The sequence below is a fragment of the Schistocerca piceifrons genome, chromosome 9 (assembly GCF_021461385.2).
Source record: "Schistocerca piceifrons isolate TAMUIC-IGC-003096 chromosome 9, iqSchPice1.1, whole genome shotgun sequence".
In the NCBI taxonomy this organism is placed as follows: Eukaryota; Metazoa; Arthropoda; class Insecta; order Orthoptera; family Acrididae; genus Schistocerca; species Schistocerca piceifrons.
This window is the reverse complement of record NC_060146.1, coordinates 37,430,989-37,457,396: the sequence shown is the minus strand read 5'-3', so window position 1 is coordinate 37,457,396 and position 26,408 is coordinate 37,430,989. Positions and strand designations below refer to the sequence as shown.

At 47.2% G+C, this 26,408-nt stretch overlaps 1 non-coding gene across 1 annotated transcript; it reads right to left on the bottom strand.

The window, feature by feature from the left end:
- Positions 1-24,503: 24,503 nt before the first annotated feature.
- On the bottom strand, positions 24,504-24,578 carry Trnat-ugu. Its single transcript has one exon. It is a non-coding gene; the product is annotated as a tRNA-Thr (tRNA).
- Positions 24,579-26,408: the final 1,830 nt, after the last annotated feature.

Below are 26,408 nucleotides of genomic sequence, written 5' to 3'. Positions count from 1 at the left end.
CACCAGTGTCATATGGAATATATCAGACGTATTTTCCTGTGGAGGAATCGGTTGACCTATGACCTTGCGATCAAATGTTTTCGGTTCCCATTGGAGAGGCACATCCTTTCGTCTGCTAATCGCACGGTTTTGCGGTGCGGTCGCAAAACACAGACACTAAACTTATTACAGTGAACAGAGACGTCAATGAACGAACGGACAGATCATAACATTGCGAAAATAAAGAAAGTAAACTTTTCACTCGAGAGAAAACTTGAACCAAGGCCCTCTCTTCCGCAGCTGCTCACGCTACCACGGGACCACGGCGCTCCTGAGCTCACATTATCCTTGATGTTGCCTATACTGCGCATTGACTAGTTCCGTTGTAAGATCCGGAAAGAGCGACGGGCTAGCTAGAACACTATGTAACGCATACGGGCTAAAATTCATCAGATGTAGACCGTGGTTTTAGTTTCGCGACTGACAGAACCAGGAGAAGACTAGACCAGTCAGTGGTATCTAAAAAATGACTCTTAGCGGCGGTGTAGTCAAATTTACGGGACGGGAACACAGTCGACAGAGGGATAGGTAGAGAGATTTGGTAAGAATTAGGTGAAGGGGGGGGGGGGGGAGGGAGGGAGGGAAGAATAGAGAGATGATGACGTGGTCACGTGACGAAACTGGGCGCCACTGAGCGTGGCCCTAAGGGGCCCCGGCTGGGCCAACGTGCAGACGCTGTGACACGGTAAACGGGTTGCGGTGTCCGAAAAGCGCGAAGGCCGAGCCGGCACGCAACAAAGAGCAGAGGATAAGGACAGGGCGAGGCGAGGCGAGGCCAACACAGGACACAAAGGAGCGCGCGCGGCAGCTCTCGCTACTGGCGGGCGAGGCCACAGTGGGCCCGTCCCTCAAGTAGGACGGACGACACACCCTTAGAGGGGCCCGCTCACACTCGATGTGTATCGGCAATTCGATTAAGAAAGTACACACACTGTAGGAGCGTTATGAAAGCGGTGTGCAAGTAGGAGGTGGAAAATCGAAATGCTCCGAGAAAAAAAAAGAGATGTGTGTCAGCAAAGCGTGTCAGGTCTCGTTGCACTTATGGGCACAATCATGACAGAAATGAAGAAAATGGGAAACGAAGATCTCAGTGCAGAGATCCAGAAACGACTGTAACACCTGATTTAAAAAAAATTTAAAGAATTCAACTCGACTGCGAGTAAGATTAAGACAGTGGCAGTGGAGATGAACAGGGCACCCACATCTTTTGAAGATCATACTGAAAATAGAGAAGGCTGAATGTGTGAAAAGTTTCAGTCACGTGGGTAGTCTCGCTTCTACCAAATACGAAACCTAATCGGAGGCAAGGGAGCCACTATAAGAGCTAAACAGACCGTGAAAACAGGTATCTCCTGCAAATCACGGAGTATAGTCCGGAGGCCTGTGTCATAAAGAAGAGAGAAGAGACTCAAAGACAAGCATCTGAAACGAAAATTCCTTAGGTCAGCTCTACAGGAGGGACAGAGTCAGAAATGAATATGAAAGTTCCTGGCAGATTAAAACTGTGTGCCGAACCGAGACTCGAACTCGGGACCTTTGCCTTCCCGCGCAAGTGCTTTATCAACTGAGATACCCAAGCACGACTCACGCCCCGTCCTCACAGCTTTAATTCCGCCAGTACCTCGTCTCCTACCTTCCAAACTTCACAGAAGGTCTCCTGTGAACCTTGCAGAATCCTGGAAGAAAATATATTGCGGAGACATGGCTTTGCCACAGCCTGGGGCTTGTTTCTAGAATGAGATTTTCACTCTGCAGCGGAGTGTGCGCTGATATGAAACTCCCTGGCAGATTAAAACTGTGTGCCCGACCGAGACTCGAACTCGAGACCTTTGCCTTTCGCGGGCAAGTGCTCTAACACGTGGAGGTCCCGAGTTCGATTCTCGGTCCGGCACACAGTTTTAATCTGCCAGGAAATTTCATACCAGCGCACACTTCGCTGTAGAGTGAAAATTTCATTCTACAAACGAATATGTAGGAGAGACCTGCAGGTGACAATGACAATGGAGGAAAGAATGAGCGCTGCAAAATTGAACTGGTTAGGTTATAAGAAGTGAAGTCAACACATCCGACTCGAAATCCACGTCAGTATTTGGAGAGTGACTACTAGCAAAAAGATCGATAAGAGAGCTTAGAAAGTCATAGGCAGGTCAGGTTAATGAATCTCAAGAGAAGACGTGTAACATGGATCCAGCGGACAGAAAAGCTATACTACAATCGGATATCGTTCGCAAAGTTCCTACCCTGCTCCCTGAAAGAAAATCCTGATGATTATGATGATGATGACTAGTTTGTCAAACCCTTAATACGAGGGCTATTCGGAAAGTAAGGAACGATAGGTCGCGAAATGGAAACCGCAGTGAAAATCAAAACTGTTTTATTTGCAACGGTTAGCTACACCTTACAGCTACTTCTCCACACAGTCGCAGCTCGGACCTAGTCATCTGTCGTAGCGATGTACCATCTTTTCAATTCCCTCGTTATAGAAGACAGCCGCCTCAGCTTTTCGACTATTTTCTACTCTGGACAGCAGCTCGCTGTTTGTGTCAAAATATTGTCTTCATAGCCAGCAGTTCATTTGAGCAGAGATGAATCTCAGGGGTACCCAATTACGGGTCGTGATCTGGGTGACCAAACACTTCCGATCGAAAACGCTACAGAAGCATCTTCATTGCCCCTGCAGAGTGCGGCCGAGAATTGTCGTGTAGAACGAACCGTATGACAGTTATGTCAAGTGGATTGCATAGCTTCAGGCGAAATCTTTCACCAGGCCCTCATACTTGGCGGGAGACGCTAATTTCTAGCGATCTTTACGTTCGCACTGTGAGCTCAGAACTGAAAAGAGCGACACGATGCGATAGACGGGCGTTCTAGACACAGTGCCCAACACATCTGTGCAAAGCTTCATCAGATTTGCACTGTATTTTCCATTTCGCGACCGATCGTTCCTTACTTTCCGCATGACCCTCGTATGTTGAAGCAACCCACACACCATCAATATTATTGTCCATATTATCAGTTGGCAACGCCATTTTACAAGCTTAAGATTTCCAACACCTAAAACAAACTGGATGCCGCAATTATTTTAGCTGTAACAATAGGAAGCCACAAAAAAGAGATGGCTGAAAAAGAGGTGCGATTTGTCTCATGTCAATTTACTGACAGAAAGCAGTATCACGCTCACCTAAAATTTCATGAGCTATTTTCGGATCAGCCCTGCAACCGCACAAGAAATTATTGAAATTGATACGTAACAAAATAGAGGAGAAAGTGCGTTAACGAGGGAGCAATCGCTGTCGGCGAGAAACTAAGTAAAACACAGGTTAAGTCTTTCAAGAGGAAAAAGAAGAAGAAGACAGCAACCAGCGACTAATGAAAATGGTATTTATTTACACAAATAGCACCGTAACTGCTTTCGAAGAGACAGGCCCATCTTCAGATTGCTGTTGATATCAAGATAAACATTTGATAAAGTTAGGTTTTTTAGTTCTTTATCCCCCCTTGTGGTGAAAGATTTTGAGATGGCGGTAAAAAAAAACTATGTTAGAAAACGTAACTATCCTCCATAACGATCGAACACAATGCAGAGAAATATTTAAGACAGTGGCGACTGCAGCCGCCTTGACATACAGGAAGAATATTCGCAGCTGCAAATGCGAACAACCGTCAGCTGTGTAAGGGAATCACGACAATTGAAAATTTTGCCGAACAGGGGCTCGAACCCGGATTTTCGCTTTGCGCGAGGGATCGCCTTAATCGCATTGGGTGTCCATGCACGACTCACTGGCAGACCCAAACTTCCGCATGCGTCACAACCTGCACTCGTACTCTTGCGGTATTTCCAGTACAGGGGGGTGGCGAGCATTCAAATTTAAAGTCGCTGCCTGATATCGGTGGATACGTACGACACTTTGTTAAGAAGCAGCGACTATGTACTGATGGCGCACGCCGGAATGAATTAATATTCGTTAAGTCCCTTGTATCTCTTAAACTGTCTTGAGATGTCGAAAAGGGATTTTGGCAAACGATGACACGCTAAGAAGAGAGGATTTTGCCATACATTTGAGGGGACAAAAAACTTCGCAATCTAAGACTCGTAAAGTGATATACTTGGAACACAGAGCTGTTTGACACTGCCGCTTGTAGGAGTGTTTATGAAGCAGAACATTAAGACGATTAAGAAGATGGTCCATTCATATCACGGATGTCAACAGGCAGAAATACGGAGAGTTACATCGTTTGTACTCAAAGCTGCAATTACAACGGTTCCGGACGTCAATTCCTATGTTTGACTGCATCCCACAACAGTGTTGTTGCGACTGCCTAGTTTACCCTCTGGGCCCCACCCCAGTGGTTTCAACCTCCAACCGCCATTTTATCTATTTTGGTTTCAAATAGCAGTGCCTGTAGTACGGTGGTTTCATGGTGAGGGCACTGTTACTTCAAAACAAAATTAATGAGATTGTGGTTGCTGCAGAAACAAGTGGGCTCAAAGGCTTAAGGGCAGATGTAATGCAAGCCTGTGAAAAAAAATTAGTTTTTTTTTATTGTGTGATTTATAAGGTTGTTTAAGAATAACATCGCAAAGTTTCATAATCGAAATCTGCCTAGAAATATGTTTTAAAAAAGTTTCTTTGGGCGTCTACACCTGCCACGCCCCCTCTTTCTTTCCTGTGATCTACGCATTCTCCACGCTAGAAATTTTTTGTGCGTTAATTTTTCGTTCACACAATCGAAACGAACTGCAGATGAGTCCATCTTTGCTTGATCTTGTGGTATTTTTGAACAGTTCGTGCTACAAACTTATTTCAGTTTTTGATTTTGCATTTAACAATATGTTTTGTTCGAAATGGCTCGTAACGGTGGATGCATATTCAAAAAACTGAGAAAATGAGTGAAAACAATGCACCAAGCCCTGTAGACAATATTTTTTCACGACATTTCCACATATGACAATCTTCAACATTTTCTTTGTGACATATCGTGGTGCAAATATCTTCAGGCAGAAGGCAGTGGAAAGCCATACACCCACAAACGTGGCTTGCCACTTGCGGTTTTAGGTGTTATAAAACCAACTTTCAGGTACCTAGCCAATCCTGAACAGCTGAAAAATTGTGTACATGGGAAAACATTGACTACAAATGAGAGCTAAAAAAAAAAAAAAAAAAAAAAAAAAATGGCTATGAGCACTATGGGACTTAACATCGGAGGTCATCAGTCCCCTAGAACTTAGAACTACCTAAACCTAAGGACATCACACACATCCATGCCCGAGGCAGGATTCGAACCTGCGACCGTAACGGTTGCGCGGTTTCGGGCTGAAGTGCCTAGAACCGCTAGACCACCGCGGCCGGCCTGAGAGCTACAATCACCTTATACGGGAGCCTTGTACAAAAACACTATTCGTGTCCTGAATTGCTGTTAACATAGCTGCATGTGATGCCTGTCTCGTGTTCAGCAGTGGAAACGTAGGTAGGATTAAGTGTCTGCGGAGAAGAGGCTTGCAGCCAGGTGCATTCACACTTAAGATACTCAGAAGCATCTCTGAATACGCGACTGGACAAAACTCAGGCAGCGTAAGAACAAATTCAAATGTTGGCTAGACAAAGGAGGAAAGGGAAGAGATTATTCTCTTCCTTATCTTCGTGGAGTAAAGATTATGGATATGGACAGCGTTAGAGGCACAGGAATACCCACAAAAATTGAAATAAAAACTTTAAATGCGAACTGCCGTAAACAGCTCCTTTTTTTGCTATAATGTACCTTCTCTCAGGAACTACCAAAGCTAATGGCCTGAAATTTGGTGTAGTTCATAAAACTTACTTACTGAATAATGCTGTTGCAGCACACTTTCGTAATCTATTACCTGAGAAAAGTTCTCCTTTAAAATTTGACAAAAATACAGCAGTTCCGGGTAACACAAAACTGAAAAATTAATTTCAACACGACTATGACCCTAAAAAAAAAAATCTGATCCATGTCTTCCATTAGCCTCTTATACAGTTGTTACCTGCGAAATTCCAGTTCTATTGCTTGATTAGTTTACGAGAAAAGGAATATAATATAAATAATGGTAATTAAATATTCAAATCCTTATAAAATGTACGTCGATGCGCTTTTTCAAAGAAAAAGTGCACAGAACATGAAGCATTGTGTTGTACATAATAGCCCCAAGATTTAATATTTTAGCTGTCTGTAACATTTTTGAAGATATATATGTTTAAGCACAAGAAAGCATAATGCCCTACGTCCGTCCTTAAATCAATTCCGTACTATACGAGGGTTGGAACTAGTGGCAACCATTCATTCACAACCGATACAAAAGAGGTACATGTTTGCACCTGTTACTGTCCTAAAAAGTAGTCACCAGCTCTGCGTAGAACCTGCAGCCACAGATGTCGAATGCGTAATACACCGTTAGCAGAGCCTGTTCTGTTGATGGTACGAATGGAGCGGTCTACTGCCTGTCAAATCTCTGAAACAGTTCTGAAGCGAATGCCACCGTCAATGCACAGTATTACTGTTCGTGTTTGGAGCATCGCCCGCGACCAGCTTCGCAATAGAAGCGGCGACATTTTCTGAGCAGTTCAGCCGTCATTTTGTACGACAATGCGCGGGCGCATACAGCGCAACCTGTGGCTCCCCAGGCGAAGTACTGTACCACCCACCATACTCGCCGGACTTAAGTCCTTGTGACTTTGATTTGATTCCGAAGGTGAAGGAGCCACTTCGTGGCATTCGTTTCAGAACCGTTCCAGAGATTCGACACGTAGTAGACCTCTCCATGCGCACCATCAACAGAACAGGCTCTGCTGACGGTATACTACGCCTCCCACATCGCTGGCAACGGTTTCTACACAACGCTGGTGACTCCTTTGAAGGACAATAACAGGTGCAAACATGTAACTCTTTTCTATCGCTTGTGAATAAATAGTTTCCACTATTGAAGATCCAACCCTTAGAACAAGATGTTGTAAGCGTGCTCAGATTAATTTGAAACGGGACGAGGTAGTGACAAAACCGAAGCTGTCAGGACGCATCGTGTGTGGTTAGCACAGTTGAAAAAAACATCGGTCGCTACAGACAAGGAGCCGAGTTGGAAAAGAGGCACGGAAGGTTCCTAATACACTACTGGCCATTAAAATTGCTACACCACAAAGATGACATGCTACTGACGCGAAATTTAACCGACAGGAAGAAGATGCTGTGATATGCAAATGATTAGCTTTTCAGAGCATTGACGGAAGGTTGGCGACGGTAGCGACTCCTACAACGTGCTGACATGAAGAAAGTTTCCAACCGATTTCTCATACACAAACAGCAGTTGACCGGCGTTGCCTGGTGAAACGTTGTTGTGATGTCTCGTGTAAGGAGGACAAATGCGTACCATCATGGATCCGACTTTGATAAAGGTCGGATAGTAACCTATCGCGACTGCGGTTTATCGTATCGCTACATTGCTGCTCGCGTTGGTCGAGATCCAGTGACTGTTACCAGAATATGGAATCGGTGGGTTCAGGAGGGTAATACGGAACGCCGTGCTGGATCCCAACGGCCTCGTATCACTAGCAGTCGAGATGACAGGCCTCATATCCGCATGGCTGTAACGGATCGTGCCTGAATCGACAGATGGGGACGTTTGCAAGACAACAACCATCTGCACGAACAGTTCGACGACGTTTGCAGCAGCACGGACTACTGTATCAGCTCGGAGACCATGGCTGCGGTTACCCTTGACGCTGCATCACAGACAGGAGCGCCTGCGATAGTGTACTCGACGACGAACCTGGGTGCCCGAATGGCAAAACGTAATTTTTTCGGGTGAATCCAGGTTCTGTTTACAGCATCGTGATGGTCGCATCCGTGTTTGGCGACATCGCCTTGAACGCACATTGGAAGCGTGCATTCGTCATCGCCATACTGGCGTATCACCCGGCGTGATGCTATGGGGTGCCATTGGTTACACGTCTCGGTCACCTCTTGTTCGCATTGACGGCACTTTGAACAGGGGACGTTACATTTCAGATGTGCTACGACCCGTGGCTCTACCCTCCATTCGATCCCAGCGAAACCCTACATTTCAGCAGGATAATGCACGACCGCATGTTGCAGGTCCTGTACGGGCCTTTTTGGATACAGAAAATGTTCGACTGCTGCCCTGGCCAGCACATTCTCCGGATCTCTCACCAATTGAAAACGTCTGGTCGATGGTGGCCGAGCAACTGGCTCGTCAAAAGATGCCAGTCACTACTCTTGATAGTATCTTGTTGAAACTGCATCGGCAGCTGTAGCTGTACACGCCATCCAAGCTCTGTTTGACTCAATGCCTAGGCGTATCAAGGCCGTTATTACGGCCAGAGGTGGGTACTGATTTCTCAGCATCTATGCACCCAAATTGCGTGAAAATGTAATCACATGCCAGTTCTAGTATAATATATTTGTCCAACGAATAGCTGTTTATCATCTGCATTTCTTCTTGGTGTAGCAATTTTAATGGCCGGTAGTGTACCCTGCTTCCCTCCCCTTCCCGTAGCATCGCGCTGCCGCTCTTGCAGCAGCCGCCTGTACAGAAGGATGGGACGGACAGGAGGGGACAGCGGATCGCGGGTTTGTGACGTCGGCTGCGCCGCGCTGCGTGTATCTTATCAGCGGGGCCGGCAGCGGGCGTGGCCTTGCGCGTTTTCTGCAGCGGATGTGTCCGCACCTCTTGCGAAAGCCCGCCGCGCGTTTCGCAACACCTGCAAGGCGCGTGCCGCAGGGCGGGCCGCCGCGCCGCGCCGCCACGGCTACCTGCAGCTCCCAGCCTGCCGGCTTCCCGACCACACACTATCTGATCCACGGGATTCGGACGTGTAGTGCGGATTGCCCACTAGACGTCACTGGAGGTGCGCCTGTCAGTACAAACGTAGGCGGGTCCCGCTGTGTTGTCACCTGACAGGCAGTAGCAGCAGAATGCGTCCGTTCAAGAGAGCCCAGTGTCGTGGGACGCGGGCTTGGCACCGGAGTAACAAATCCGTCAGGCACATTTCAACACCTCCAAAGCTGCCGAAGTCGACTGTTGGTGACGTAACTGTGAAGTGGAAACGCGAAAGAACAACCGCAGGTAAACCAAGACCGGGCAGAGCTGATGTAATGACCGGCTAGCCGCGCGGTCTACCACGCTGCATCCCGAGTGGGTTGGCGTGCCGCTGCCCGGCGGATCTGTGTCGAGGTCCGGCGCGCCAGCCAGCCTGTGCATGGTTTTTAGCGCGGTTTTCTATTTCCCTCGGCTAATGCGAGCTGGTTCCCCTCATTCCGCCTCAGTTACACTGTATCGGCGATTGCTGCGCAAACACTCTTACCACGTATGCGTACACCATAACTACTCTACCATGCAAACATTTGGGGTTACACTCGTCCGGTATAAGACATTCCCGGCGGTCCACTGGGAGCCGAACTGCACTATAATCCTGGGTTCGATGTGGGGCAGCGGTGGGGTGGGTGGACTGCTGTGGCCTGTTGTGGGGTTGTGAACCACTGAGGGCTACGGCGGGGACAAAGCCTCTCCGTCGTTTCTAGGTCCCCTGTTCAATACACAACACGCAAAAGAAGGAATCAGTTGTAGGACTATTCCCAAAGCAACAAGTAATCCTCAGTTTGCTCATGGAGGGTTAATGGGGAGACGGGCCGGTAAGACCTGTAGACGGATACTGAGGACTTCAGCACGGCAAGTGGGATCAAGTGGATTAGGTTGCAGTAGTTATGTAGAGATGAGCTTTGCACTGGATCGGCTAGCGAGGAAAGGTGCATGAAATCAGATACCAGACAGAAGACCATAACAACAACATTGGTTTTTGCCGAGCACCATTCGCAAATGCGACAAGAAAGGGGTGAGTGGAGGTACGCGTACAAGAAGATTTGCGGAGGCAAGGACTCTGATTGGAATACTATTACTGAATCTAAATGTGCAGTAAGAATAAACAATTGTCAAGGTAAGAGATGGGGAAAGAGGAGACGGATAAAAAATGGGGAAGGAGCAGTACAACAGAGAGAGGGGGAGGAAGACATGAACAAAGAGGAGAGGAGGAGGAGGAGATAATGAGCAATTGCAAAGCACTGCTGTGTTTGCACTGTGATGATACACCTATTAGGAATTTGTGTTTTCTGTCTTCTCTTTCTTTTCCCTTTAACTACACTAAGCCACAGCAATGCGTGAGCGGTACAGCTAAAGCTAACAAAATAGCTGCAGTGTTGGTAGCTTCAGTTACTGAAGGACTTACGATACAGTACTGTTAAAAGATATTGAGCGTTTGGAGATCCGTTTATGTACGGGCAGTGTCGGGAAAGATACGGAGACGATGACCTGAAAGCAGAGATTTGCGGACACCGCCAGCTCAAGGAAGAGATCGCACGTCCACATGTACCTTGCAGCACAGGTGGTGTCCACAATTCTGCGGCAAAACCTGCCCTCCGCGTATCTGTGTGTGTGTGTGTGTGTGCATTTCTGCAGCATTCCCAGAAAGAGGTGATGCGGCAATAGCGTTCGAGTATCTGGCACACATTCTTAGCTGACTTGCTGAGCATAGGTCTAGATCTGAACTACTCGTTCAGTTGCTGCCCACCCAACAGTCTCGCGAGGTAGCTCAGCAATCATGGTGGCCAGCACCATGGGCGTCCGCAGAAATTTTGAAATTTTTTCAGCGGTGGTGCCTACATCTACATCTACATGATTACTCTGCAATTCACATTCAAGTGCTTGGCAGAGGGTTCATCGAACCACAATCATACTATCTCTCTACCATTCCACTCCCGAACAGCGCGCGGGAAAAACGAACACCTAAACCTTTCTGTTCGAGCTCTGATTTCTCTTATTTTATTTTGATGATCATTCCTACCTATGTAGGCTGGGCTCAACAAAATATTTTTGCAATCTGAAGAGAAAGTTAGTGACTGAAATTTCGTATATAGATCTCGCAGCGACGAAAAACGTCTTTACTTTAATGACTTCCATCCCAACTCGCTTATCATATCTGCCACACTCTCTCCCCTATTACGTGATAATACAAAACGAGCTGCCCTTTTTTGCACCCTTTCCATGTCCTCCGTCAATCCCACCTGGTAAGATTCCCACACCGCGCAGCAATATTCCAACAGAGGACGAACGAGTGTAGTGTAAGCTGTCTCTTTAGTGGACTTGTTGCATCTTCTAAGTGTCCTGCCAATGAAACGCAACCTTTGGGTCGCCTTCCCCACAATATTATCTGTGTGGTCTTTCCAACTGAAGTTGTTCGTAATTTTAACACCCAGGTACTTAGTTGAATTGACAGCCTTGAGAATTGTACTATTTATCGAGTAACAGAATTCCAACGGATTTCTTTTGGAACTCAAGTGGATCACCTCACACTTTTCGTTATTTAGCGTCAACTGCCACCCGCCACACCATACAGCAATCTTTTCTAAATCGCTTTGCAACTGATATGGTCTTCGGATGACCTTACTAGACGGTAAATTACAGCATCATCTGCGAACGACCTAAGAGAACTTCTCAGATTGTCACCCAGATCATTTATATAGATCAGGAACAGCAGAGGTCCCAGGACGCTTCCCTGGGGAACACCTGATATCACTTCAGTTTTACTCGATGATTTGCCGTCTATTACTACGAACTGCGATCTTCCTGACAGGAAATCACGAATCCAGTCGCACAACTGAGACGATACCCCATAGGCCCGCAGCTTGATTAGAAGTCGCTTGTGAGGAACGGTGTCAAAAGCTTTCCGGAAATCTAGAAATACGGAATCAACTTGAGATCCCCTGTCGATAGCTGCCATTACTTCGTGCGAATAAAGAGCTAGCTGCGTTGCAGAAGAACGATGTTTTCTGAAACCATGCTGATTACGTATCAATAGATCGTTCCCTTCGAGGTGATTCGTAATGTTTGAATACAGTATATGCTCCAAAACCCTACTGCAAACCGACGTCAATGATGTAGGTCTCTAGTTCGATGGATTACTCCTACTACCCTTCTTAAACACTGGTGTGGGAGCAACCGCTCGCTGCTTAGATTAGAAGTCGCTTGTGAGGAACGGTGTCAAAAGCTTTCCGGAAATCTAGAAATACGGAATCAACTTGAGATCCCCTGTCGATAGCTGCCATTACTTCGTGCGAATAAAGAGCTAGCTGCGTTGCAGAAGAACGATGTTTTCTGAAACCATGCTGATTACGTATCAATAGATCGTTCCCTTCGAGGTGATTCGTAATGTTTGAATACAGTATATGCTCCAAAACCCTACTGCAAACCGACGTCAATGATGTAGGTCTCTAGTTCGATGGATTACTCCTACTACCCTTCTTAAACACTAGTGTGGGAGCAATCGCTCGCTGCTTATCCCCCACCCCCACCTGTGGACCTCTACGGTCAGCCGCCGTCGATTTCTAGCCGTGCCCTTCGCGATCCTGCTGCCTGTGGCGTTGCTTACCGGTCCGTCTGGAGCCTGCGGGCGGTTCGCGGAATCAGTGCGTCACGACGCGACCTGTTGCTGCGGCTACACTGGGGTCGCCAACCGCAAGTCTCTTCTGCGTAGCAGCGCTATAAGCTGCAGCCCGTCCCACGTCATGTGGCCACCTCTGTTACGTCATGAGCGACTTGACACACAGGAAAAAGGTCTTCGCTAACCGATAGGACGTAACGGGCCGAGTATTTTCGTGGACAGCTGGGTATCCTGTAGGGTTCTACCTGCGCTACGACTCGCGGCCTGCCAGTCCATGCACAACTGTGCGCCCCGCGGGGTACTTCTTTCTGTCAAAATGGTTCAAATGGCTGAGCACTATGCGACTTAACTTCTCAGATCATCAGTCGCCTAGAACTTAGAGCTAATTAAACCTAACTAACCTAAGGACATCACACACATCCATGCCCGAGGCAGGATTCGAACCTGCGACCGTAGCGGTCGCGCAGTTCCGGACTGCGCGCCTAGAACCGCTCGGCCACACCGACCGGCCAGAAGACTATTGACACTATCACTAGAGGCTTCTAATAAGTATGCGTGCTTTTGGAATACCTCCTCACTTGTTATTGGTTTCGTGATTTGCAGTCAGGAAAGTCACTGATGGGAAGTTACCTAGTGAGACCGAAGTTATATGTTGGGTTCGACAGTAAGTGTTATGGGCCGCCTGCTGTTCCTAATGTACATAGACGGTGTAGGAGACAATATGAGCAGCCATCTAGTAAAATCAACAGAACGTGAAAACGAATTACAAAATGCTTCAGTGAAGATAACTGCATGGTGCAAAAACTGAGCAATAAGAAGTGGCAAGGCCCTGCAAACGAGTGCTAAATGGCTCTGAGCACTATGGTCATAAGTCCCCTAGAACTTAGAACTACTTAAACCTAACTAACCTAAGGACATCACACAACACCCACTCATCACGAGGCAGAGAAAATCCCTTACGCCGCCGGGAATCGAACCCGGGAACCCGGGCGCGGGAAGCGAGAACGCTACCGCACGACCACGAGCTGCGGACAAACGAGTGCTTGGTTATGCGATGAATCGCACAAATTTAAAGGTAGTGACCGTAGCGGTCGCTCGGTTCCAGACTGTAGCGCCTAGGACCGCACGGCCACTCCGGCCGGCTTTCTTTCTGTCGATGTGTGCCTCTGGCTGGCAGGACCACTGGCGGTTGCTCTGCAACGAGTGGTGTTTGCTCACCACAGGGGAGGCAGCGTCTCGTGACGGGCGACTTGAAGACTTGTCTTCAGGGACAGCTCGGTCCGAAACAAGACTAGCCAACAGCATTCCACGGTGTTCGGGTCGGTTTGCGTGACGTCGCTCGCTTGCTACTTCGAAGACTGAATTTCATTGTATTCTCTTGTTTCTGTATTATAACTTGCGTGTTGCGACAGCATGCCGTTTCCAAGGCAATGGCGCATCAAAGACTTATCACAAACGTCATTCTTGGTATGATATGTTACGATTAAAAGTCTGTTAAGGACGCATCAGTAGGAGGTCGTTGCTAAACAGTACTAGTGCGAAGTTCTGAACGTGAACGGCATGGTCTCGTGGTCAGACATATGTGGTTATGATGGAGAAAGTACATTCGCGAACTACTGTGTGCAAACGATTTTTTTTTCATTTTCTAGTTTATAACTGATTCCGGTTTACTTATTCCTGTACTAGCAGTATGCTATGCAATATTCGATATTATTTACATTATTTACACATTGTAAGAGCGTGCTCTCTCAGGAACGGTTCTTCGATGTCGTGGTTGGTTGGTTTTGGGGAAGGAGACCAGACAGCGTGGTCATCGGTCTCATCGGATTAGCGAAGGATGGGGAAGGAAGTCGGCCGTGCCCTTTCAGAGGAACCATCCCGGCATTTGCCTGGAGCGATTTAGGGAAATCACGGAAAACCTAAATCAGGATGGCCGGACGCGGGATTGAACCGTCGTCCTCCCGAATGCGAGTCCAGTGTCTAACCACTGCGCCACCCCGCTCGGTTCGATGTCGTGACTTCAGTCTGATTAAAGATGGAACTTTTGCATGAGAAATGACCATCAATGACATTTGTATTCAAGCTTGTTACGGATGCTTTAATACTTATTCAGAATATGTCGCGATTTCCGAGGGTGTGGTTAGGCACGAACGTAGGAGCAAAGCTTAAACTTTATTGATTGGCGACTCCATGTTGTCTTGTGCACTACGACCAGATAACAGGTATACTTGAAAAAAGAGACAGCATTGGTCGTATATTTTTTACTATTGCAAAATCGATTTTCTGTCACTGAGTGACCATCTTCAGTGCTATATTGTATAACTTAAATTGGGATGTGATTGCCGTAAGCTTAGTGACAACAGTGCATCCCAATTTAAGTTATACAATATAGCACTGAAGATGGTCACTCAGTGACAGAAAATCGATTTTGCAATAATAAAAAATATACGACCAATGCTGTCTCTTTTTTCAAGTATAAAGATTAAACTGCTGCGACTGAAACAAGCAGCAATGACATATATATTCTAGCTTGTCACAAATACTTCGCTACGGTCGAATTGATAACAATTCAGCGGTCAAGAAAAAAATCTCACCCCACAGCGGGTGATAATGAACTTCGTGCAAAATAGAGAATAGACACTGATATTATGGTGTTCGTCTGTGAACTGAACCATAATTTAAATAACTTCAATATTTCGCGGCCCTGTCAGCAACTGTATAAATATTGATTTTAATAATCAACAGCCTCAGTTGCACCGTTTGCCTAGAATTTACCTAGGTTTCTGTCGGGATAACCCAACCTTCATCAGAATAACAGTGGACAAACAGTAGTTACTGTTATTCCGAAGAAGGTTAGGTTATCCCGACTGAAACCTAGGTAAATTCTAGGTAAACGGTGCAAATGAGGCTGTTGATTATTAAAGTTAATGTATCATAGTTCCCATACTTTTACTTTGATCATTTATCGGCGAAACATACGTAGTTGTAGCAGGCAACACTTTTCGGCAAGACAAGTGTTCAAACACTGACTGCTAGAAATTACAGAATATGTTTCCAGAGGATCTTTATAATTCGTCGATGTTCCAGAAGCAGAATCAAGCAACAGGAACAATGACATATTGGAAACAATGACAAAATTAACTATTCCTTCAATCACTTGCTGACAAATGGTTCCCGCAACGTTTCGCATGTAAACATTCAGCTTTCGTGACGGTCGCCATAACGGTCACGGAACACCAAAGATAAAACAAATGGTTCTGCCACATCGCACACAAGCTCATTCAAAACGAAACAATCCTACTGGCTCTCACTACCCTGAAATGCTATTGCTTCTTCACGTTTCGGGCCGAGCTGTGCCTAAAGATAAGTGATTTAAGCGGTGCGAAGAGAGCGAGTTACGGGCGCAGTCAGATGGAGTCATCTATTAAGCGAGTGCGTGTAACAAGGGCAGTGACTTCTTGACCAGGGGAACGCTTGGGCGGCGGCTACGTTTAAAGCGATAGTCAGTGCTAATCGGAAGTGCGAGTTGCTGTAGTTGTTTGGCCAGTGAAAATCGTTCTGTGGAAAACTTATTCCGACTGGATGGTTGGACATCTACATGGGCTCGCCGTCTGAGTATCCCGAAGAAATCTGCGACCGCTGCAGCGGCCGGTCCGTTACCAGTCGACCAGCTGTGATCACTGGCCATAAGGGCTGTCTCTGGATTACGTCCTGGTGCACCCTAACCGACAGCTGCCCTGTGGAAACGCCGGGCTTGCTTGTAGTCTCTGTCATTTGCGCTGTTGTTTGATTTACACATCGATATTCTGCAACTACGGTGAGCAATTACTCTTCGCTTTAACGACTGTTACGTTGTTATGTGATCGTACCTGTCAGGTTAGCCGAGAGCGCAATGCGCTGCTTCCTGGACTTTAGCAGGTGCGCCCGCCCGGGATCGAATCCGCCCGGCGCATTAACGACGAGGGCTGGTCTGCCGGCCATCCTGGATGTGGTTTTTAGGCGGTCTTCCACATTCCACCAAATGAATACCGGGCTAGTCCCCAGGTCCCGCTTAAGTTACACGCCTCGCAGACATTTGAAACACGTTCGCACTATTTCACGATTTACACTAGATACTGACAGCTGGGGTACACTGATTCCTTCCCAGGGGGATTGGGGTGGCGACAGGAGGGGCATCCAGCCACCCCTTAAAAATGAACCATGCCAAATCCGAACTTCACCCTGCCGACCCTGCGCACGATGCGGGACAAAGCAGTCGCAAAAGAAGAAGAAGAAGAAGAAGAAGAAGAAGAAGAAGAAGAAGAAGCTGTTGTTATGTGATCTCGTCATTTTGTTGGTCGCCCTCCCGGTTACTCAATTTTGTCAGAAGCACAATAGAATCAGTGAGCTGCTGTCTGTAACTGATCTTGCGGCACTAGTGGAGATGGTTGGCAAAGTCCTGTCATTTTTCCTGACGGCCCCAGTTAAAATTGCAAACCTCTTGTGACTTAAGTCACTGCTGCTGTCATATGGTAGTTAAAAACTATGTAAGGTTGTTTACCGTACCTTTTGAGTGCGTGTGGTTCTTTTAATAAGAAGTTGTTCTGTGTATGAATACATGGCATTAATTTTTAAAATCGTTCATCTGTGTTTCGTGTGTTACAGGAAGGACGTCTTGTAATGCAGTCTGTTTATTTTTGTATCCGTGGACCCCGACGCCGGAGCCAGCATACTGTAAGTAACACCTCTACTGGAACACGGTGTTCACTTGCAGCGGAAAAAGCTGTCTGTTATCCGTAAGCTGTTCAGTCTAGTAATGCTACGTCTAATCTCCCTTTTCTTCCCCTTCCCGTACCATCTAATGGTTCGGTGTTAAAGACAGAATTTTGTGTACCTTTGTTCTGTATCACGGTACAATTACAGGCCTTGAGTTTTGGTCCCTTTAAACTCTGAGTGTTTATTCGGTAATAAGTTATCTGCGTGAAAGTGTGTACCGTTTGGTTTGAATTTCATTATTTAATAGGACCTTGTTGCCACACGGTATTAGTAAATATATGTAATATGTTTGTTTGAGTGCTTCAGTGGACTCGCCACTCTGACTTAAATTCAAAAATTAAAAAAAAAAAAAAATGGCTCTGAGCACTATGGGACTTAACATCTGAGGTCATCAGTCCTCTAGAACTTAGACCTACTTAAACCTAACGGACCTAAGTACATCACACACATCCATGCCCCAGGCAGGATTAGAACCTGCGACCGCAGCAGCCTAGAACCGCTGGCATTTAAAAATTCACCTAAATTTGTGTTATGCAAAATATTATTACGTCAACAGTTTATTATGGTCTTTAGTCGGCATTTGCTGCTTAAGTTGGTGGTCATTTCACCATTCCATTACATTCTGGCACCAGCTACTTTGCTTAAGCTTCTGTACTACATTATGTTGATGGTTGTTGCTCAAATTTCTTGTGGCGACAGTCGCTTTTCGGTAAAATATCATTAATAAATGCTGCTCCTACGTGCTGTTGTTACCTGATGTCTTTCAAGCTCGTCTGAGAGCTTTTCTTGTGTCAAGTCATTTGCACGTTTAAATGAAGTGAGCTGTTTAACTTGTAATAAACTTATTGTGGCCCGCTAGCTTACTACTGCACACCAACACCCTGCTGCTTTCAAATTCATCAGTCCTCTGCACGTCTTCTGCAGTTCGCTATACTCCTCTGACGTTGCTACCTCCTTACAGACAACCGATTCACCTGCAAACAGCCTCATGTGGCGTACGAGTACGAATGACAGCAGAAACGAATTCAGAGCTCTGATGCTAGTCTCGTTAATTATCGGTATAGTGGATAACGTCGGAAACTACAAAAAGGTTATTTGTAGACGATGCATTTGTCTATAAGAAGGTAGAAACGTCAAAGAACTGTAGCATACCACAGAAAGGCCAGTAGAGGATTGATCAGTTGTGCAGGCACTGGCATTTCACCCTGAACGTAACTCAATCTAAAGTGTACTAACTCACCAAAAGTATGTGCACATCCCCATGTAATAACCACTAAATGTCACCGAGCGAGGTGGCGCAGTGGTTAGACACTGGACTCGCATTCGGGAGGACGACGGTTCAATCCCGCGTCCGGCCATCCTGATTTAGGTTTTTCGTGATTTCCCTAAATCGCTCCAGGCAAATGCCGGGATGGTTCCTTTCAAAGGGCACGGCCGACTTCCTTCCCCGTCCTTCCGTAATCCGATGAGACCGATGGCCTCGCTGTCTGGTCTCCTTCCCCAAAAACAACAACTACTAAATGTCACGAGAAATGGGACCACGAGTATAAAAGGAGGGGGGGAGGGGGGGGGGTCTGTTGTGTTATCAGTAGAGGTAGTAGAGGAGGTAGGACCAAGAGCCGAATGGGTTGGTCAGGAAAGCTCAGTGACTTCGATCGTGGACTAATTATTGGACGTCACCTGAGTAAGAAATCAATCAGGGACATTTGAGTCCTGCCGCAGCTGATCAAGTCGACCGTTGGTGGCGTGATTAGGAAGCTGTAGCGCGAAGGAACAACCCACAGCTGAACCAAGGCCAGGCAGTCCTCGAGTACTGCCCGACCGACACCGTCCACCGTCAAACACTGGGGACAGCAGTTTTAACAAATGGTATGGAATCAGCGGAAGTAATCATTCGTCTGCTCTAAAGTGCTGTCAACAGTCCAGGTAGTACAGTGACTATGCGTAGGACTGGTCGAGCAGCTTCTCATAAGCCACACGCTTCTGCAGTGACTTCTAAGCGACGCTTGTTGCGAATAGCGACGCCAGTGATGATCCCAAATGAGGACTCACGATACACCCTGTGGCAACCCGATGCAAGGGTTTGAGTTTGCCGATTGCCTGGACAAGATTACCTGCGACTGTGTGTGGTGGGGTACCAACAGTGAAGCACGTGGTGTTACGGTATCGGGGTTGGGGTGTGGTCGCCTTTCTGTGCTTAAGAAAACGCTGCTCAGCGTGGCGGTATTGCGCAGAGGAACAGTTCGGAGACAGTGACTGGCTTTATCAGCAAAACAATGTGCTCTGTCGTACAACGACATCACTGAGACAATCGTTCGTGGAAAACGACATTTCTTATACGGACTGGCCCATCCCGATTTCCCACCCGAACCAACTGAAACATCTTTGGGATGAGTTAGCACGTCAGCTTTGCTCGAGGCCCTAGCGCCCGACATCATCATTTTCCGTCGTTTCGGCTCTTGGTTCTTGGGCAGCCATTCCTCCATAAATATTCAGACACCTCACTGAAATTGAGCACAGAAGAAAAATGGTTCTGAGCACTATCGGACTTACCTTCTGACGTCATCAGTCCCCTAGAACTTACAACTACTTAAACCTAACTAACCTAAGGACATCACACACATCCATGCCCCAGGCAGGATTCGAACCTGCGACCGTAGCGGTCTCGCGGTTCCAAACTGTAGCGCCTAGAACCGCTCGACCACCCCGGCCGGCTGAGCACAGAAGAGGTCAAGTCAGTTCAAGGGAGAAAGGTCGACACATCCCATATTGATGTCCACTGATAGGTGTCCGTGTGCGCGTTTGGTGAGCGGGCTCACTCTGCCCCTATGAGGCCAACTGAGCCTCCGGTCATGAAAGCCGACAACGGCCGGGAGTGCGGCGCTATTACCATGCGCCCCTCCACATCCACATCCAGCTAGCCCCGTAGCTGAGGATGACTCGGCGGTCGGTCGGCGGACGGAGTAAATAGGTGTCCGGATTCTTCTGATCAGATAGTGCATTGCGTTTACATAGGTGAAAAATACGCCATGTACATTATTGGTGACAAATTGCTGCGAACAGTAATCACTGCAAAGTAACTAGGATTACAGATTCGCAACGAGTTGAAGTGCGATAACCACAAAAACAAACAGTAGGAAACAAAGATGCCAATCTGAAGAAAATGTAATTCTTCCACGAAAGAAGTGACTAACAAAACATTTTTTCGACAGATTCTTGAGTATTCCTTATGTGTCTTGGACCCTTACCAGCTTAGATTAATGTAAAATATAAAAGATCCAACGAATTGCGGCGCTTTTCGGCACGAACATGTCTGTCCAAAACCACCGATGTGAAATGGTGCCCCAAGTTCATATCGCACGTCCCCACATCGCAGCATCACAAGTGGAAGACACTGCAGAGACCGCTCTACAGTTCCGATTGTCAGTCATTCGGTCCCTTAAAAAAGGTTTTGAAAGGTCGGCGAATCCTTTTGGACAAGGGCATGTAACAGGCAGTTATGGACTTCTTCACCAAAATGGACACAGTGTTCTAACGGAGAGATTATCTTCAACCTGGTGAATGGTTGTCTCAATACTCCGGCGATTTTACCAGAATGGCATACCGATTCTAGATTGTACAGCCTTCGAACGAAAACCTTTTGATCGGCCCTTATACCTGGTAACATACAGTTTTCAGCTAGGAGACATACTTTTGGAGTTCCGTGTATTCAGCTGACGTTTTCAGTTAGTCATCATTTATTCCAGGGAAAAAGCTGCACGGTCATCAACAGTAAGTATTCTTTCAAGAACAAGTTACTGTCTTCGTATATATAGTTAAAGGCTACCCAGCCATTGACCTTCGTCTGTGCGAATGCGCAGAGGTTGCCCAAACTCTTACGGGAATCGCCAAAGCGTGCGCGAGTAATGAGTGGTTGGGCAAATGTCTGCAAGGAACAATACTTATGTAGAATGTGAGTCTCACGGGGGGGGGGGGGGGGGGGCGTGCAAGGGATAAGTCCCTGCAGTCGCGCTATTCATCTGTGTCTTTGGTGGCTCAGATGGATAGAGCGTCTGCCATGTAAGTAGGAGATCCCGGTTTCGAGTCCCGGTCGGAGCACATATTTTCTGCTGTCCACATTGAGGTATATCAACAACACCTGTCGGCAGCTGAGGTTTTCAGTTAGTCATCAATTATTCCAGGGAAAAAGCTTCACGGTCATTAACAGTAACTGTTCTTTCGAGAACAAGTTACTGTCTTCGTATATATAGTTTCGGTACTGTTGTAGACTACGATGACGAAAACATGTGTCCGCCCCCGGTAGCTGAGTGGTCAGCTACCGGGGGCGGACACATGTTTTCGTCATCGTCGTCTAAAACAGTACAGAAACTGAATGCATGCCGGTACGGTAATTCAGCGTGTTCGGTCAGAGGGTTAGCTGCCCTCTGTGATAAAAAAAAGCTGAGTTAATGGATCAACGACGAACTGAAACGGGTGACTTGCGACCTCCGCCCCGAGCAGATACAACGAACGAAAACGAACAAAATGAGATTACAAAAACGTGGTCAGCGCGACATAATGTCAAGCTTAAGGGCCCGGGTTCGATTCCCGACTGGGTCGGAAATTTTCTCCGCTCAGGGACTGGGTGGTGTGTTGTCATAATCATCATCATCATTTCATCCCATCGACGCGCAAGTCGCCGAAGTGGCGTCAGATCGAAAGACTTGCACCTGGCGAACAGTCTACCCGACGGGAGGCCATAGTCACATGACATTTTTACGAAAACATGTAGCCATGCCGAAATAACAACATGCTGAAGAAAGCAGGACATGGCCGGCACCTGCGAGGCTTCTCGAACATTTTGGCCGGTACGAGCGGTCGAAGCCCCCCCTGCGCGGTCGTTGTCATTAACAGGTGTTTGACCCGCCTTGAACCGCGCACGTCAGCGAAAGCACCTGCGTGTGACTCACGCCGCACTCGCCGCGGACGCGTGTGTTCAGTTGTCCCATCCTCGCGAGATAACGTCGCGTGCTGTACTTGACGGGCTCGCAACCCGCGGTCACGGGTGGCTGGTTGCGCGGGCGCGCCGCCAAACGCGTGGACATGAGTGCTGTGCAAACCAGTCAAGAGCTTTCCTCTCTGCTTCGGTCTCTTTTCCACTGATGCGCTAATGGCCATAAAATCTATACTACTTGGACGGAAAATTCTGACTTCTCACATATCACTTAATCTTACCTTACAAAATCGTTACATGTAAAGGCAATGTCGGGGGTACGCCAAGATGGTATTACTGTCCTGTTAGTGTTTACAACAGAGAGTGTTTCGCAATTCCTTTTACAGGAATGTAGAGGTACCAGAAGGGACTTAGTAGATCAGTTGTAGAATTTTGGAACACGTATTATGTTCGAGTATAATGACTTTTCTGGAGACAAGAAATCTACTCTGTAGCAATCAGCATGGGTTTCGAAAAAGACGATCGTGTGAAACCCAACTCGCGCTATTCGTCCACGAGACTCGAAGGGCCATAGACACGGGTTCCCAGGTAGATGCCGTGTTTCTTGACTTCCGCAAGGCGTTCGATACAGTTCCGCACAGTCGTTTAATGAGCAATGTAAGAGCATATGGACTATCAGACCAATTGTGTGATTGGTTTGAAGAGTTCCTAGATAACAGGACGCAGCATGTCATTCTCAATGGAGAGAAGTCTTCCGAAGTAAGAGTGATTTCAGGTGTGCCGCAGGGGAGTGTCGTAGGACCGTTGCTATTCACAATATACATAAACGACCTTGTGGATAACATCGGAAGTTCAACGAGGCTTTTTGCAGATGATGCTGTGGTGTATCGAGAGGTTGTAACTATGGAAAATTGTACTGAAATGCAGGAGGATCTGCGGCGAGTTGACGCATGGTGCAGGGAATGGCAATTGAGTCTCAATGTAGACAAGTGTAATGTGCTGCGAATACATAGAAAGAAAGATCCCTTATCATTTAGCTACAATATAGCAGGTCAGCAACTGGAAGCAGTTAATTCCATAAATTATCTGGGAGTACGCATTAGGAGTGATTTAAAATGGAATGATCATATAAAGTTGATCGTCGGTAAAGACTGAGATTCATTGGAAGAATCCCAAGGAAATGCAATCCGAAAACAAAGGAAGTAGGTTACAGTACGCTTGTTCGCCCACTGCTTGAATACTGCTCAGCCGTGTGGGATCCGTACCAGAGAGGGTTGATAGAAGAGATAGAGAAGATCCAACGGAGAGCAGCGCGCTTCGTTACAGGATCATTTAGTAATCGCGAAAGCGTTACGGAGATGATAGATAAACTCCAGTGGAAGACTCTGCAGGAGAGACGCTCAGTAGCTCGGTACTGGCTTTTGTTTAAGTTTCGAGAACATACCTTCACCGAAGAGTCAAGCAGTATATTGCTCCCTCCTACGTATGTCTCGCTAAGAGGCCATGAGGATAAAATCAGAGAGATTCGAGCCCACACAGAGGCATACCGACAATCCTTCTTTCCATGAACAATAGGAGACTGGAATAGAAGGGAGAACCGATAGAGGTACTCAAGGTACCCTCCGCCACACACCGCCAGGTGGCTTGCGGAGTATGGATGTAGATGTAGATGTAGATACAGTTTAGATAAGTAACCGACGCCCGTAAACGTACCGTTTTGATACAAAATAAGTCTGAAGATCATCACTTTGCAATCTTCCATTTGGCGGTACACACACAACTGCGAAGAGTGGGTCTTAATCACTTCTTGCTGTAATTATTACATCTCGTGTTATTTTTGTCCTAGTACGACAACGGGTGCAACGTATTTTTGCGACGCCCGCAACTGTCTCCGATTCTGACGTCTAAGTTTGAAATTTGGTGCCTACAACCTCCCTCTGCAAGGGTGCAAAACTTTTCCCTCGGGCTCGGCCGCACTTCAAACAGTAAGGTGTCGACATTTGCGAAAAAAGGCCACAGTTCAGAAGTTCATGTGCGCTGTAAGGTGAGTTAATAATGACAGACTGGTACCACATTTCACCACAATTCTGCTCACCGCCACCATGGACGGGCCTCGCGATAAGAATGTCGTCACAGCCCCTTTCACCCAAATTTCACCCCTTCTTCGCATGTCTCTGCGAAGGTGGTCAGAACCGCGACGTGCATCGATGACATCACACGATTTTCTTATGGTTGAAAGTACAATGAAATCAGCACCATGAGCTGCTGACGGGCGTTTATATACATCAATGGGGACAGTTGAAAATGTGTGCCCCGATCGGGACTCGAACCCGGGATCTCCTGCTTACATGGCAGACGCTCTACCCATCTGAGCCACCGCGGGCACAGAGGACTGCAGGGACTTATCGCCGGCACGCTCCCCGTGAGTCCCACACTCTCAACTTACAGTCCACACACTACACTCTTAGTGTCCCTGCCATTGTACCCATTTACTCGCGGCAGACAATCCATCGAGTCCCCAAGTGTTCAGGCAATTCGTGTGCATCCGCACAGAAAGGAGGTCATCAGCCGGTTAGCCTTAACGATATGAAGGCGGCATATGTTCTTTCAGACATGTCCGAAAGAATAGATGCCATCTTCGTATCATTTCTTATGGTTGGCCGAGGAAAACATTTCACACGCGGCACCGCCCAGAAATGACACGAAAAGGCCGTAGGGGTGTCAAAGGACGCCAATGGAACAGCCCTTGCCTTGGGGCATTGATTCCCACGCATAAAGCGGTCGAAAACGACAGTAGGCACCCCTGAGCCAACTTTCAAACTTATCCGTCGTAATGAGAGACAATTACGAGTTTTCGAAAAGGTTATTCTTTAGCTGTGTCGCGCAGTGTGGGAGGGTTGACTGCCAGACTGTGGTGCTCCACAAACGCGATCTCGACATCTTGTAAGGCACAAGAGTCAGAGCTCATTCTCACCTCAGTGTGCGTTCCATGAGGCGGGAGACTTGGGACCTAGCCGATCTTCGAAGTTATGTCCGCCCCGACAGCTGAGTGGTCAGCGAGACAAACTGCCGTCGTACGGGCCCGGGTTCGATTCCGGGCTGGGTCGGGGATTTTCTCCGCCTATCCGGCGCGCACGTCGCTCAATGTGGAGTCGAATGTGAGAAGACCTGTCCCGTAAGGGGCCTCCCAGCCAATGACGCCAACGCTCACTTCCATTTTCGAAGTTATGTTAAACCCAAACGGATCATTTCCGCACATTGGTTCGTTATCGAAACTTTATAGCGTTCCTCTAGAGGCCTGTTACAGAATCTGCATATTAAGTATTTGGTAAAACAGTGGCGATACCGTATTCCTGCTTGATGCTTTGGCAGATGGGAGGAACAGCTGCTTATGAACAGAACCGCTAAAAAAAAAAAAAAGAGAGAGAGAGAGAGAGAGAGAGAGAGAGAGAGAGAGAGAGAGAGAGAGAGAGAGAGGTTCAAATGGCTATGAGCACTATGGGACTTAACATCTGTGGTCATCAGTCCCCTAGAACTTAGAACTACTTAAACCTATCTAACCTAAGGACATCACACACATCCATGCCCGAGGCAGGATTCGAACCTGCGACCGTAGCAGCCCCGCGGTTCCGGACTGAGAGCCTAGAACCGCTAGACCACCGCGGCCGGCTATGGTTTCTCGCACGAGTCATTACGGACAAACGTTTCAGAGCTGTAAATATAAATTGGCTGTATGTCGATGACGATGGTGGTGTTGGTGAAGACGGCCATAGGTTATGATGAGCGTTTCACTGAAACTAGTTGCACGCTCCTTGTTTCACTGGAAAGATGAAATCAGATAAAGCAAATATCGCCTTACACCTGTAACCTGAAAACTTCAGATGGAAACACATCATTAGACGGCGATAGACGAGATAACGTCTTTGAGAATTATCACGACTGACGATATGATGAACACCAGTAACTGATAATGACATGCCGAAGCGATGGATTTCAGGCGCGACGCGAACCGTGAGTATGTGTTATCACGTCGGTCAGAAGTAAACAACTGCTTTTGGAGCAGATCTGCTTTAGAATTATCTGTTGCCGACCACGAGCGCAAATGTACGGAAAACGAGCGCCAGTGGCAACAGAAGTGGCCCTGAACGGAATGCGCTGACAACTGGTCTCCTCAAGGCCCGATAAGTCGTTTTTGGGAACTGCAAAGGAAAAAC